Source organism: Camellia sinensis, chromosome 6, assembly GCF_055761805.1.
Source record: "Camellia sinensis isolate YWXY chromosome 6, ASM5576180v1, whole genome shotgun sequence".
Taxonomy (NCBI): Eukaryota; Viridiplantae; Streptophyta; class Magnoliopsida; order Ericales; family Theaceae; genus Camellia; species Camellia sinensis.
In genome coordinates this window covers 154,103,587-154,119,005 of record NC_138966.1, presented here as the reverse complement: position 1 = coordinate 154,119,005, position 15,419 = coordinate 154,103,587, and positions in this window count along the sequence as shown.

Genomic DNA, 15,419 nt, shown 5'->3' with positions numbered 1-15,419 from the left:
GAGAAATGCCAGAAGTTCGCACACCAAATACATCAACCAGCTAGAGAGCTTCTACCTTTAACTAGTCCATGGCCCTTCACAATGTGGGGCATGGACATAGTAGGACCACTTCTAACGGCACCCGGCAACAGAAAGTTCTTTCTTGCAGCAACAGACTACTTCACAAAGTGGGTGGAGGTAGAAGCACTAGCACCAATAAAAGAGAAAGATGTAAAGAAGTTCATCTGGCAAAATATCATCACTCGGTTTGGCATACCGAAAACTCTAATACCTGACAACGGCACTCAGTTCGACGGTAAAATTTTCAGAGGCTTTTGTGAAGAGTACAAGATAGAGTTCTACAATTCTACACCAGCATACCCCCAAGCGAATGGCCAGGCGGAAGCATCAAACAAAGTCGTCTTGGATGCATTAAAGAAAAGGTTAGAAAAATCAAAAGGCAAGTGGGCGGAGGAGCTCTCCCAAGTTTTATGGGCTTACCGCACCACACCACGGCGGTCAACTGGCAAAACACCATTTTCCTTAGCCTGTGGCATGGAAGCAGTAATACCACTAAAAGTTGGCCTCCCCACCATTAGAAGCGAAAATTTTGATCCAGACTTAAATAAAGAAGCCATAGCATTGGAGCTCGACCTTGCAGAAGAAAGAAGAGAAAGAGCACTGGTTCACATTGCTTCATACCAGCAAGAGTTGTCTAGAAAGTATAACAAGACAGTGCACCCAAGGCAATTCAAGATTGGAGATTGGGTATTGCGCAAAGTAATGGGAAACACTGTGGTACCCGGAGATGGTAAGCTGGGGCCCAATTGGGAAGGACCTTACAAAGTGGTCGGATTACCAAGAAAAGGGACATACCACTTGGAAGATAAGGACAACAAAGCCATTTCCAGGCCATGGAACACTGCCAATCTCAAACTATTTTATTTTTAGCTTTTCTTCTAAGTATTTGTAATTTTGTTTTTCTTTCTCAATAAAACAAGTAGCTTCTTTTCAGCATAGTTGCTTCATTATGTAAAAGATTGTTTTAGTGAGTTAGGGACATTGTAAGCATAGTTAGCCGAAATAACCAACTTTGCACCACTCCTAAGCCCAGGATAAGGATCCAGGCTGCAGGACGTTTGGTCGGAATAACCAAACACTTTGCTCTAAGTTGGTAGGAATAACCAATTTAGAGGTTGGCTGGAATAACCAACACCCCTCCTAAGCCCAGGATAAGGATCGAGGCTGCAGGACGTTTGGTCGGAATAACCAAACACTTTACTCCGAGTTGGTAGGAATAACCAACTTAGAGGTTGGTTGGAATAACCAACACCCCTCCTAAGCCTAGGATAAGGATCCAGGCTACAGGACATTTGGTTGGAATAACCAAACACTTTACTCCGAGTTGGCAGGAATAACCAACTTAGAGCTTGGCTGGAATAACCAACACCCTTCCTAAGCCCAGGATAAGGATCCAGGCTGTAAGACGTTTGGTCGGAATAACCAAACACCTTACTCTAAGTTGACAGGAATAACCAACTTAGAGGTTGGCTGGAATAACCAACACTTATTATTCTTCAGCCAAGTTGAGGATCAAGGCTAAAGAATGGTTGGCTTGAAAAACCAACACTTAGCACTCCTCCGCTGAGATAAGGAGCAAGGCTGAAAGAATGGTTGGCTGGATAAACCAACTTTTGTTATTCTTCAACCGAGGTAAGGAGCAAGGCTTGTTATGATCTTCAGCCGAAGTAAAGACCTAGACTGAAGAGGTTGGCTGACATGGTAAGAGGTATCGAGATTACGACCGAGATAAGTATCTCGGCTGGAAACTGCTATACTTCATTCAGACTACAGTTAGAAAGAAAAACATATGCATAAAAGCAAACCGAGATAACAGTTGAAAAAAACAAAAGAAGCTTTCATTGAAGATTCAAAACAAGTACAAATGAGGGGCCTCAGCCCGGCTACAAATTTTTTGTCCAAAAGCAAAAAGAAGAAAGTACATGATCAAGCAAAAAGATCATCTAAATAAGCATCCAAAATAATGCGGTCTTCACCTAGAGGTAGCTCAATTGTGGCAAGCACCTCTGGGTGAAGCTCGGTTGAAACAACGGCATCAAACACTGTTGGCAAAGGAGGGATAGAGACCTCTGGAGTAGGGGAGGTAGACTGGCGACCGGGCTGAGTGTTGTCCTTGGGAGCCTCATCTTCTTCCTCCTCTTCCAGAAATTGTTGCTGAATGGCAGCGGCATACTGCACCATTGAGCTCGGTATGAAATACGGAGGAGGATTGAAGACTTCGGTCTCTGGACCTTGACCGAGCTGCGCCACAGCTGCCCTCCAACCACATTTGAAGAAAAGGTCTTTTGCCACCTCGCATTGCTTGATATAGGTGGCCTCTCCGCGGTCTTCTGCGTCGCTAGCCTTTTTCTCTAGCTCGACAATTTCAGCACTTTTCTTACCTTCGAGCTTGGCCAGCTCACGCAGGTATTTGTCTTTCATCATGGCCAGGGCCTTTTGTTTATCAGCATTAGCTGAGGTAACTAGTCCGGTGAGCCGAGCCACCTCGGTCTGTAGCTCGGCCATCTTTTGTTGGGCATCCTTTAGCTCAGCCGTTTTTTCTTGTACTTCGGCCAAAGCCTACCTGTTGGTTCTTCGAAGTTCCAACACTCGCTTGTGAGTAATGTGGTTTTTCTGTATGGCCTGCGAAAAGATTGCAAGAAACTTTTTTAAGTAAAACCGAGCAGAAAGATGTAAAAATCTGAAAGATAAGCAAAAAGCTACTTACAAGCACCATTGACTTTGTGGCCGAGCGAATGGCATTCAGCTCGGTTAGGTGATCGTACTGCTCCATGTCAGCTGGAAGGCAAACGCTTTTGTCCAGGTTGAATGCCATCAAGTGGTCTTTTTCTGAGACTACTGAATCAGAGTCCTTGATAGCTCGGTTCTGAAAAGTGAGCTTTGGCACCCACTTGGAGGCCCTAGCTCGATCCGAGCGCTCCAGTTGTGGGCTTGGTGGAGTAGATTGTGGGGCTATGGTTTCTTCTTCGTCAACAAGGCGTGGCTTGGTTGTGGAAATCTGAGCACGCTTGTTTGGACGAAATGAAGAGGGCTGATGGAATGGAAGGACCACCACGGTCTCCTGAGTCTGACCGGCTAGTGGTACCTCGGCCTGGTTTGTTTCGTTCATGAGGGCCCTTACAGCTCGTTTTTTGGCCATCTCTTGCTCAGCGGTTAGAGGAATCAAATTAATTTGGGGCACGGTTGGGTCCGATTTAGGGGAGGCTTTCAACAAAAAGTTAGTTACCTTGGACTTTCGTCTGCTGCTGCATCGATAGGTCGGCTCAAAATTCAATAGCTCGGTCCAACTTCGGTTTGGATATCGCAGTGCATCGCGAAGAACATTCAAGTTGTGGTAGCTGTATTGGGACTTGAGAAAATCTAAATCTGCATTAAGGAAGACATCAGTCAGTACGGTTCAAGATAGGAAAACTGAAGTAAAGAAACGCATGGAATCAATCCGAGGTAATCCTACCGGCTACACCCTTGTTTCAATTTATTCTGTCTCCAAGGATTTGGGCTTGGTGGTCCTCAAAGTTCCCAGATACCTAGAAAAAATCGTCATCATTCACATCTTTATCCGAGGTATTTTTTATTATCTTTTCACGACGGCATCTTATTCTTAGATAGTAAACCCAGCCATCTTTAGCCGATCCTATGGAGTATTGATGGAAGAGCTCGGCTAGACCGAGAATAAGGCCAGCCCGGCGATTTAACTCGACGATGCGGTTTATTATACGGTAAGAATTGGTGGAAAGTTGGGTAGGACAAAGGTTTGTTTGTCTGAGGAATTCACAAAGTAAAGGTTGTACAGGGAATCTTAGGCCGGTTTCTACAATGGAAAGAAGGGTAAAAGGAACAAAACCGGGGTTTCCCGAAGGTGCGACATTTAGCCCGGCTAAGGTAAGATGAATGTCATCAGGGATATGGTAGTCCCTTCGGAACTCGACCATACCACTTGGGGTACTTACTAAAAATCTGTATTTACCCATAAAGTTTTAAGTTATGTATAAATTAACAGAGTACTAACTCGGTCGTGAAATGACGCTGAGTAGCTCGGTCGAGCGTTGAAGGGAGTGTCTGGCAACCTAAGTCTGCAAAGTGAAAAAGAAAAGTGTTAAGCACAAATCATTGGACCGTGCTACAAGAAACATAGGCAAGATAAAAGAAGTCCTAGCTCGGCTGCGCGGGATATTATCCATTTTTTTAGCTCGATTTGAGCGAGGGAATTTAGCTCGGTTGAGTTTTTGGGGCAGCATTCTTAGTTTCGTTTAACTAATGAGTTGGTTTAGTTCCAAGTTTTAGCTCGGTCGGTGGATAGGTCTTTCTAGCGTGGTGTTGTGCAAACTTAGTGCAGTTCGGTAGCCTGGCTACGAGGTAAGGCCTATTACAACTACGAGAAGGGTATGTGAAGTTTTAGTCCGGTTGTTTAGTCCGGCCTAGGTCGTACCTATTGCAAACAGTATCCTAGTTCGGTTGAGTAGTGATTTTGGATTAAAATTATCATTTCCCAGGTTATTCATATACATAGTGGTTATGTTATAGAGGTTTTTTTTTTAGAAAGATGAAAGCAAAAATGGAATAGGTGTTTTGAAAACCTTACAAACACGCATGTTGTGTATTGCAAAAATAGTGCAAAATAAATGAAAGGGAAACTGATTCGAACCACTTGCCAGATTAAGATAAAGGAACTGAAGAAGGGAGCAATGGCAGCAAGAACACGAGTTTTGCAGATACTGTGTTTGAGAAAAGTGAAAATTCAGAGAAGAGAATGAGAAGAAGGTGAATAGTGTAAGTATTGATTCAAAAAACAAAGGGTTTGGTTTTGTGGAAAGAGAGAGAGAAATGTCGGGACTGTTCAAAAAATGAGAGGTACGAAGACGGCGTGACAGCTGTACGTGACCAATGAGAGTTTGCCACGTGTCCATGGAAGAGAAATCGATTCAGTTACAGCGACAGAAAAGACGTTCTGATCGGACAGATGGAGCCCGATGTGAATTTAGCTCGGTTGAAAAACCTAAGCTTTTAGCTCGGCTGGTAGCAGGTAATCCTTATCATGCTGCGCAGATGGAATTAAGGGGCAATTGAGAGGGTAATTTGTATGTAAATTGGGCCGAGTTGGGTAATGGGCCATTTTGTGGGCCACAGTAAAAAGGAGCCCTACAGATAGCCCGGTCCAAAAGAGCTTGGTGGTTAGCTCGGTCGTCGCTCTGTACGGTGACAGTTAGTTCGGTCAGACCATCTTGTGCCAGTATGTTGAGCTTTTCTCAGAACCATGCTATGGGTTAGTTCGGTCCTAGCTCGGTGTGGTTAGCATGGTCTCAACAGCCTGGTTGGAATATGTTAAACCGAGGTACGCGCAGTAAAAGGAAGAACCAATTTAGGTAGAGCTCGGTCCAGTCTGCAGCTTTAGCATGGCCGTGTTATCTCGGTCGTATTGACATCCAACCGAGGTAAAACCATCTCACTTGGTTTAAGCAGTGAGGGGGTGTTGAAGAATAGGCATTATCTTTCAGGAGAGTGACTCCTAGGAGGACTTTACATGGAAGAGTAAGAGTCCTACTAAGATTGTGCCACGCAGAACCTATAAAAGCTCACAACATCACCCATGGAGAGGTAACACACAACTTTGATTCTCGAATACACAGAGTTTTTTGTCTAATAGTCTATATTACTGACTTAGGCATCGGAGAGGTATCCGGCACACACCCGCCGGCTAGCTCACGTTTGTGTTTTCAGAGAGTAAAGCGACGACGTTTGGAGGAGCGCAGACTTGATCAATAAGATTATACGAGAAGATTATTTCTTTCTCGTACAATTGGCGCCGTCTATGGGAAGTTCAGAATGAACAAAACCTCTTGATCAAGTTTTCTTCGCTGATTGAAAGCAATGACGCACAACGAAGATTTGCCGCAATCCGCCATCGACGGACAAACTCCTGAGGGGGGTGAAAGGCGCGAAGGATTACTTTCTATCCCTCTCATGGTTGACTTAGAACCCCAGCGACAGAATCCCCAGAGGGATGCAACGAGGCGGGCTAACAGCCCTCATTGCTCCCAGAGTCCTGACAGACAAAGGTGAAAAATCGATCCTCAAATTCTAAAGGATCGCGTGCAGGAACATGACGAACTAATAAGGAAGATGGCGGCGGATATGGAGTCTATGAAGCGCCAAATCAAAGGAAAAAGAGTGGCGACAGGAAAGGGGCGCAAAAGTATGACGCCCTCTCACCACTCGAAGGATCGCGGTAGGAATACCACACCATCACAAATAGAGAGTAGGAGCCTCAGAACAGGCGATACTCAATCAAGGACTTCCAGGACTCGTTGCTCCAGGTCTGAGAGAATGAGAACACTAAGGTTCTATACTAAGGGAAGCGCCTATCGGCCCTCATGCACGCACCAAATGTCATCCAGGCAAACGGAGTTACCTAGATCGTCCGACTTACGAACTGTGCTTGAAGAAAGAGCACGATGGAAGGAGGAAACAGGGCACGCGACCCGCGCAGAGTTTCAGCTCTCTAGCAGTTGGCTCCTCGATTGCATGGAAGTGTCGAAGTAGGAATGCCATTAGCGCACCCTGCTTACGAGCCAACAGACAAAGCATTGGCAAGGCTGCAGGCCTCGCCGTTCGTTCCAGCAATCGAGAATGCACCATTACCTGTGGGCTTTCTCTAGCCTAAATTCACCACTTATGAGGGGAAGACGGATCCCTACACGCACCTAAGCCACTTTCGCCAGGTCATGGCAGTATACCGGCGAAATGAGGCCTTAATGTGCATCTTGTTCCCATCCAGCCTAGGCGACCTAGGATTAACTTGGTTCGAAAGGTTACCAGAGGGCAGCATCGCCTCCTGGGCACAATTAGCAGAGGCGTTCGTAACAAGGTTTAGGATGAACACCAAGACGCCAGTGGAGATCGATCAACTTCTCTCCATTGACATGGGCGAAAAAGAGACACTAAGATCCTACAACAGTCGTTACTGGGAGACTTTCAACCAGATAGGAGATTGCCCCACAAATCTTGCCATCGCGCAATACAAAAGAGGCCTGCCAGTCGACAACAAATTGAGGGATTCAATCACTATGATGCCACCCCTCACGATGGAGGCCTTGATGGAAAGAGTGCAGCAGCACATTCGGGTGGAAGAAGATGGCAACCGTGCTAAAGCAAAATCTAGTGCGACAGTAGCGCCAGACAAAAAGACTTTGGCAAAAGTCAACACGGTAAAACGACCAAGTAAGAATGGGCGAGGCAGGCGGTCTAGCAAAGAAGATCCAGATAAAAGGTGGCTAAAAGTCCGCACTGCCATCACCACGGTGTTCAAAAAACCAATCTACCGAATCCTCAGCGAGATACGCGACGAACCTTTCGTTCGATGGCCAGGTAAGTTGGGAGAGGCACAGAAGGACTATGACGAAAGATCCCGGTGCACCTTCCATAATGAAAAGGGGCACCTCACAGAGAATTGCACACTGTTAAGACAACACTTGGAGGAGTTAGTGGCAGCGAGGCACCTGGACCGGTACATTGAAGGAGGGACACAACCAGCCCCCCAGAACCATGACAATCCAAACAGAATGCCAATCGACGTACCACCTCAAGGCGTGATTAATGTCATACATGGGGTACTCGAGCCTGAGCGGATATGCGAGCTCAGGGGAATGATCAAGAAGGCTGAGCACTTGAGAGAGATATTAAGTGCACAAACCACCATAAAAAAGGGGAAAACGGAGGCCACGAATGTCATATCTTTTTCAGACAGAGACTTGGCAAGGATATATTGCCCCCACAATGATGCCCTGGTTGTCACTCTCCGCGTCAAGGATTACGACGTTCAGCGGATTTTGATTGACCAAGGCAGCTCATGTGAGATAATGTACTACGAAACCTTCGAACAACTAAAACTGGAGGACAAAGACTTGGCGCTTGCCGTATCCCCCCTGATCGGATTCAACTCAATGCCAGAGTGGCCAGTCGGCAAGATAATCCTCCCAGTCAGAGCAGGAAGCATGACAAAACAAGTGGAATTCTAGGTATTGAAAGTACCCTCCACATACAACATAATCTTGGGAAGGACATGGCTGCATGGCATGAGAGCGGTAGCATCAACCTATCATCAAGTAAGCGGTTCCCCAACGAAGCCGGGGAAATTGAAGTGGTCTTCGGAGACCAAATCATGTCCAAGCAATGCTTCGTCACGGTAAATGGCAGCCGTGCTGCTAAGGGATTTGTTCAGATGGTGGAAGAACCCGAGAGCAACGAATTGTTTGCGGATATTGGCAAGGCAGCCGAACAGAAGGCAAAGGAAGACTTGGTACATGTAAGAATAGATGAAGAGAACCCAAAAAAGTTCTTCTTGCTTGGCTCGTCGTTGTCTAGCACTGAGAGAATAGAGGTCATGGAATTCTTGACCTTTAACATCGAAGTGTTTGCATGGATGCCATACGACATGCCAGGCATTGATCCAAACTTCATCTGTCACTAACTGAATGTCCACTCCTCCGCCAGACCAATTATACGGCGCACTCGCAGATTAGCACTCCACCACGCCGAGATAGTGGCAAAAGAAGTGGGAAACCTGCTAGAAGCAGGAGCTATCAGGGAGGTACACTACCCTAGATGGATCTCTAATACAGTAGTGGTGCCTAAGAAGAATGGAAAATGGCGTGTCTGCGTAGACTATAAAACAGTTAACAAGGCATGCTCAAAAGACAGCTTTCCCCTCCCATGAATAGACCAACTGGTAGATCTGACTGCAGGACACAACAGGCTTAACTTTCTTGATGCGTATAGAAGTTACCATCAGATCGCGATGTATGAACCAGACTAGGAGGTCACCTCTTTTACGACGCCAAGAGGACTGTATTGTTATAAGGTCATGCCCTTTGGCCTAAAGAACGCAGGGGCAATATTCCAGCAGATGGTCACCAAGATGTTCGAACCATTGTTAGGCAGAACAATGGAAGCTTACATCGACGATATGGTGGTCAAAAGAAAAGATGCAAACGACCATCTCAGGGACCTTGGTGAAATGTTCCAGATTCTAAAGAAGCACAAATTGCGCCTAAATGCATCTAAGCGTGCATTCGGCGTAGGATTAGGCAAATTCCTTGGCTTCCTGGCAACCAACCGAGGTATAGAGGCTGACCCCTCTCAGATCAAAGCAATCTAGGATCTGGAGAGGCCCAACTCAGTAAAAGAAGTGCAATATCTCACCGGCATGGCAGCCACACTCAATTGGTTCATAAGTCGATCGTCAGACAGATATCAACCATTCTTCCAAGCATTAAAAGCCAGGTTTGAGTGCGATGAAGAATGCAACCGCGCTCTGGAAATCCTAAAAGAATACATGTCTTCTCTACCATTGCTGGTAACCCCAATACCAGGAGAAGAACTCTTTTTGTACCTGGCAGTTTCACAGCACGCAATCAGCGCAGTGTTGGTCAGAGCGGAAGGAATCCAACACTTGCCCATTTTTTATGTTAGCAAAACCTTGTTGGACGCAGAAGCCAGGTACTTACCATTGGAAAAGTTTGCCTTGGCCTTAATGATGGCCTTAAGGAAGTTATCACACTACTTCTACGCCCACACCATAATCATCCTAACGGCTTTTCCCTTAAAAGCCTTGTTTGAGAAGGCAGATTTTTCTGAGCGAATCTTGAAGTGGGCTGTAGAGCTGGGACAGTTTGACATCAAGTTCCAACCTAGAACTGCAATAAAAGCCCAAGCTTTGGCAGATTTCGTGGCAGAATTCACACCAGAAAGTCATCACATCTGTCCAGTCGACTTGACTGGAACAACCGAAGTGGGGATGAAAAGCGTCGCAGGAAGCACGCAGTCCCTGGTACAGAATGCCAAAACAGACCAGAATGAAGACAGGCAGGAAGAAGCAAACCATGCTACACCAGGCAAAGATTCATCAATAAGCAAAAGCCCGGTACAATCAGATAGTGAGAGGCAAACAGTAAGTAGGGAACTTGACAAAGATACCTGGAACACTCATGACCCCAAGGCATCATCCGATCCCTCCACTTGCTGGAAACTTTTTGTTGGAGAGATGTGGAAGCTCTTCGTGGATGGAGCGTCCAACAGGCACGGCACAGGACTCGACATAGTCCTCATCTCTCCAGGCGGCCTAGTAGTGGAGCAAGCAGTCAACCTTGGTTTTTTAGCATCAAACAATGAAGCAGAGTACGAAGCACTTCTTGCAGGACTAAAATCAGCATTCTACATGAAGGCCACCGAGCTAATGGTTTACAGCGACTCACAGTTGGTGGTAAACCAAATTTCAGGCGACTACGAGGCAAAGGATGAAACGATGGCCAAGTACTAAGAGTTAGTCAGAAAGGAGATCATAAAGTTTGAAGTAGTACGGATAGAGTAGATTGGCATGGAAGAAAATAGCAGAGCGGACGAACTAACAGGCTTTGCTTCGATGGCAGATACATCCATCCCTTATCCATTGTTGATTGACTACTTATCGAGGCCCAGCATCGAAGAACCTGAAGTAGCTGAGGTATGTTGCGCCGAATTAGGCCCCTCATGGATGGATCCAATTATACTGTTCTTAAAAAACGGCGCCTTACCTGAAGAGAAGAAAGAGGCCAACAGAATAAGAGCAAAGTCAACGATTCTGGCTCTCCCCATCTATGGCATTGTACAAAAAGTCATTTACAGGACCTTACCTAAAATGTGTCCATCCCAGCAAAGTTGAATCATTCTTATTTGAGATACATGAAGACGTATGTGGAAGCCACCAAGGAGGAAGATCATTAGCTTACAGAGCCATTTCGCAAAGATATTGGTGGCTATACATGCAAGCAGATTCTGAGAAGTATGTCAAGAAGTACGAGAAATGCCAGAAGTTCACACACCAAATACATCAACCAGCCAGAGAGCTTCTACCTTTAAATAGTCCATGGCCCTTCGCAATGTGGGGCATGGACATAGTAGGACCACTTCCAACGGCATCCGGCAACAGAAAGTTTTTTCTTGCAGCAACAGACTACTTCACAAAGTGGGTGGAGGCAGAAGCACTAGCATCAATAAAAGAGAAAGATGTAAAGAAATTCGTCTGGCAAAATATCATCACTCGGTTTGGCATACTGAAAACTTTGATATCTGACAACGGCACTCAGTTTGATGGCAAAATTTTCAGAGGCTTTTGTGAAGAGTACAAGATAGAGTTCTACAATTCTACACCAGCATACCCCCAAGAGAATGGCCAGGCGGAAGCATCAAACAAAGTCTTCTTGGATGGACTAAAGAAAAGGTTAGAAAAAGCAAAAGGCAAGTGGGCGGAGGAGCTTCTCCATGTTTTATGGGCTTACCGCACCACACCATGGCGGTCAACTGGCAAAACACCATTTTCCTTGGCCTATGGCATGAAAGCAGTAATACCACTGGAAGTTGGCCTCCCCACCATTAGAAGCGAAAATTTTAATCCAGACTTAAATAGAGAAGCCATAGCAATGGAGTTCGACCTTGTAGAAGAAAGAAGAGAAAGAGCACTGGTTCACATTGCTTCATACCAGCAAGAGTTGTCCAGAAAGTATAACAAGACAGTGCACCCAAAGCAATTCAAGATTGGAGATTGGGTACTGTACAAAGTAATGGGAAACACTGTGGTACCCGGAGATGGCAAGCTGGGGCCCAATTGGGAAGGACCTTACAAAGTGGTCGGATTACTAGGAAAATGGGCATACCACTTGGAAGATAAGGACAACAAAGCCATTTCCAGGCCATGGAACACTGTCAATCTCAAACTATTTTATTTTTAGCTTTTCTTCTAAGTATTTGTAATTTTGTTTTTCTTTCTCAATAAAACAAGTAACTTTTTTTCAGCATAGTTATTTCATTCTGTAAAAAATTGTTTTAGTGAGTTAGGGACATTGTAAGCATAGTTGGCTGGAATAACCAACTTTGCACCCCTCCTAAGCCCAGGATAAGGATCCAGGCTGCAGGACATTTGGTCGGAATAACCAAACACTTTGCTCTAAGTTGGTAGGAATAACCAACTTAGAGGTTGGCTGAAATAACCAACACCCCTCCTAAGCCCAGGATAAGGATCGAGACTGCAGGACGTTTGGTCGGAATAACCAAACACTTTACTCCGAGTTGGCAGGAATAACCAACTTAGATGTTGGTTGGAATAACCAACACCCCTCCTAAGCCCAAGATAAGGATCCAGGCTGCAGGACGTTTGGTCGGAATAACCAAACACTTTACTCCGAGTTGGCAGAAATAACCAACTTAGAGGTTGGCTGGAATAACCAACACCCCTCCTAAGCCCAGGATAAGGATCCAGGCTGCAGGACGTTTGGTTGGAATAACCAAACACCTTACTCTCAGTTGGCAGGAATAACCAACTTAGAGGTTGGCTGGAATAACCAACACTTATTATTCTTCAGCCAAGATGAGGATCAAGGATGAAGAATGGTTGGCTGAAAAAACCAACATTTAGCACTCCTTAGCCGAGATAAGGAGCAAGGCTGAAAGAATGGTTGGCTGGATAAACCAACTTTTGTTACTCTTCAACCGAGGTAAGGAGCAAGGCTTGTTTTGATCTTCAGCCGAAGTAAAGACCAAGGCTGAAGAGGTTGGCTGGCATGGTAAGAGGTATCGAGATTAAGACAGAGATAAGTATCTCGGCTGGAAACTACTATACTTCATTCAGACTACAGTTAGAAAGAAAAACATATGCATAAAAGCAAACCAAGATAACAGTTAAAAAAAACAAAAGAAGCTTTCATTGAAGATTCAAAACAAGTACAAAGGAGGGACCTCAGCCTGATTACAAATTTTTTGTCCAGAAGCAAAAAGAAGAAAGAACAGGATCAAGCAAAAAGATCATCTAAATCAGCATTCAAAATAACCCGGTCTTCACGTAGAGGTAGCTCGGTTGTGGCAAGCACCTCTGGGTTAAGCTCGGTTGAAACCACGGCATCAGACACAGCTAGCAAAGGAGGGATGGAGACCTCTGGAGTAGGGGAGGTAGACTGGCGACCGGGCTGAATGTTGTCCTTGGGACCTTCATCTTCTTCCTCCTCGTCCAGAAATTGTTGCTGAATGGCAGCAGCATACTCCACCATTGAGCTCGGTATGAAATACGGAGGAGGGTTGAAGACTTCGGTCTCTGGACCTTGACCGAGCTGCGCCACGGCTGCCCTCCAACCACATTTGAAGAAAAGGTCTTTTGCCACCTCGCATTGCTTGATATAGGTGGCCTCTCCCTCTTTAAAACCGTGGTCTTCTGCGTCGCTAGCCTTCTTCTCCAGCTCGGCAATTTCAGCACTTTTCTTACCTTCGAGCTTGGCCAGCTCACGCAGGTATTTGTCTTTCATCACGGCCAGGGCCTTTTGTTTATCAGCATCAGCCGAGGTAACTAGCTCGGTGAGCCGAGCCACCTCAGTTTGTAGCTCGGCCATCTTTTGTTGGGCATCCTTTAGTTGACCGTTTTTTCTTGTACCTCGGCCAAAGCCTGCCTGGTGGTTTTTCGAAGTTCCAACACTCGCTTGTGAGCGATGTGGTTTTTCTGTATGGCCTGCGAAAGGATTGCAAGAAACTTTTTTAAGTAAAACCGAGCAGAAAGATGTAAAAATTTGAAAGATAAGCAAAGAGCTACTTACAAGCACCATTGACTTTGTGGTCGAGCGAATGGCCTTCAGTTCAGTTACGTGATCGTGGTGCTCCATGTCGGCTGGAAGGCAAACGCTTTTGGCCAGGTTGAATGCCATCAAGTGGTCTTTTTCTGAGACCACTGAATCAGAGCCCTTGATAGCTCGATTTTGAAAAGTGAGCTTTGGCACCCACTTGGAGGCACTAGCTCGGTCTGAGCGCTCCGGTTGTGGGCTTGGTGGAGTGGATTGTGGGGCTATGGCTTCTTCGTCAACAAGGCATGGCTTGGTTGTGGAAATCTGAGCACGCCTGTTTGGACGAGATGAAGAGGGATAATGGGATGGAAGGGCCACCACGGTCTCCTGAGTTTGGCCGACTGGTGGTACCTCGGGCTAGTTTATTTCGGTCAGGAGGGCCTTTACAGCTCGTTTTTTGGCCATCTCTTGCTCAGCGGTTAGAGGAATCAAATTAATTTGGGACAAGGTTGGGTCCGGTTCGGGGGAGGCTTCCAACAAAAAGTCAATTACCTTGGACTTTCGTCTGCTGCTGTATCGATAGGTCGGCTCAAAATTTAGTAGCTCGGTCCAACTTCGATTTGGATATCGCAGTGCGGCGCGAAGAACATTCAAGTTGGGGTAGCTGTATTGGGACTTGAGAAAGTCCAAATCTGCATAAAGGAAGACATCAGTCAGTACGGTTCAAGATAGGAAAACCGAAGTAAAGAAAAGCATGGAATCAAGCTGAGGTAATCCTACCGGCTACACCCTTGTTCCAATTTATTCTTTCGCCAGGGATCTGGACTTGGTGGTCCTCAAAGTTCCCAGATACCCAGAAGAAATCGTCATCATTCACATCTTTATCCGGGGTATTTTTTATTATCTTTTACGACAGCATCTTATTCTTAGATAGTAAACCCAGCCATCTTCAGCCGATCCTATGGAGTATTGATGGAAGAGCTCGGCTAGACCGAGATTAAGGCCAGCCCGGCGGTTTAACTCAGCAATGCCGTTTATTATACGGTAAGAATTGGTGGAAAGTCGGGTAGGACAAAGGTTTGTTTGTCTGAGGAATTCACAAAGTAAAGGTTGTACAGGGAATCTTAGGCCGGTTTCTATAATGGAAAGAAGGATAAAAGAAACAAAACCGGGGTTTCCCCAAGTTGCAATATCTAGTCCGGCTAAGGTAAGATAAACGTCGTCAGGGATATGGTAGTCCCTTCGGAACTCGGCCATACCACCTGGGGTACTTACTAAAAATCTGTATTTACCCATAAAGTTTTAAGTTATGTATAAATTAACAGAGTACTAGCTCGGTCGTGAAATGACGCTGAGTAGCTCGGTTGAGCGTTGAAGGGAGTGCCTGGCAACCTAAGTCTGCAAAGTGAAAAAGAAAGGTGTTAAGCACAGATCGTTGGATCGTGCTACAAGAAACATAAGCAAGATAAAAGAAGTCCTAGCTCGGCTGCGCGGGATATTATCCATTTTTTTAGCTCGGTTTGAGCGAGGGCATTTAGCCTGGTTGAGCTTGTGGGGCAGCTTTCTTAGTTTGGTTTAACTAATGAGTTGGTTTAGTTTCAAGTTTTAGCTCGGTCGGTGGATAGGTCTTTCTAGCGTGGCGTTGCGCAAACTTAGTGCAGTTCAGCAGCCCGGCTACGAGGTAAGGCCTATTACAACTACGAGAAGGGTATGTGAAGTTTTAGTTTGGTTGTTTAGTCCAGCCTGGGTCGTACCTATTGCAAACAGGATCCTAGTTCGGTTAAG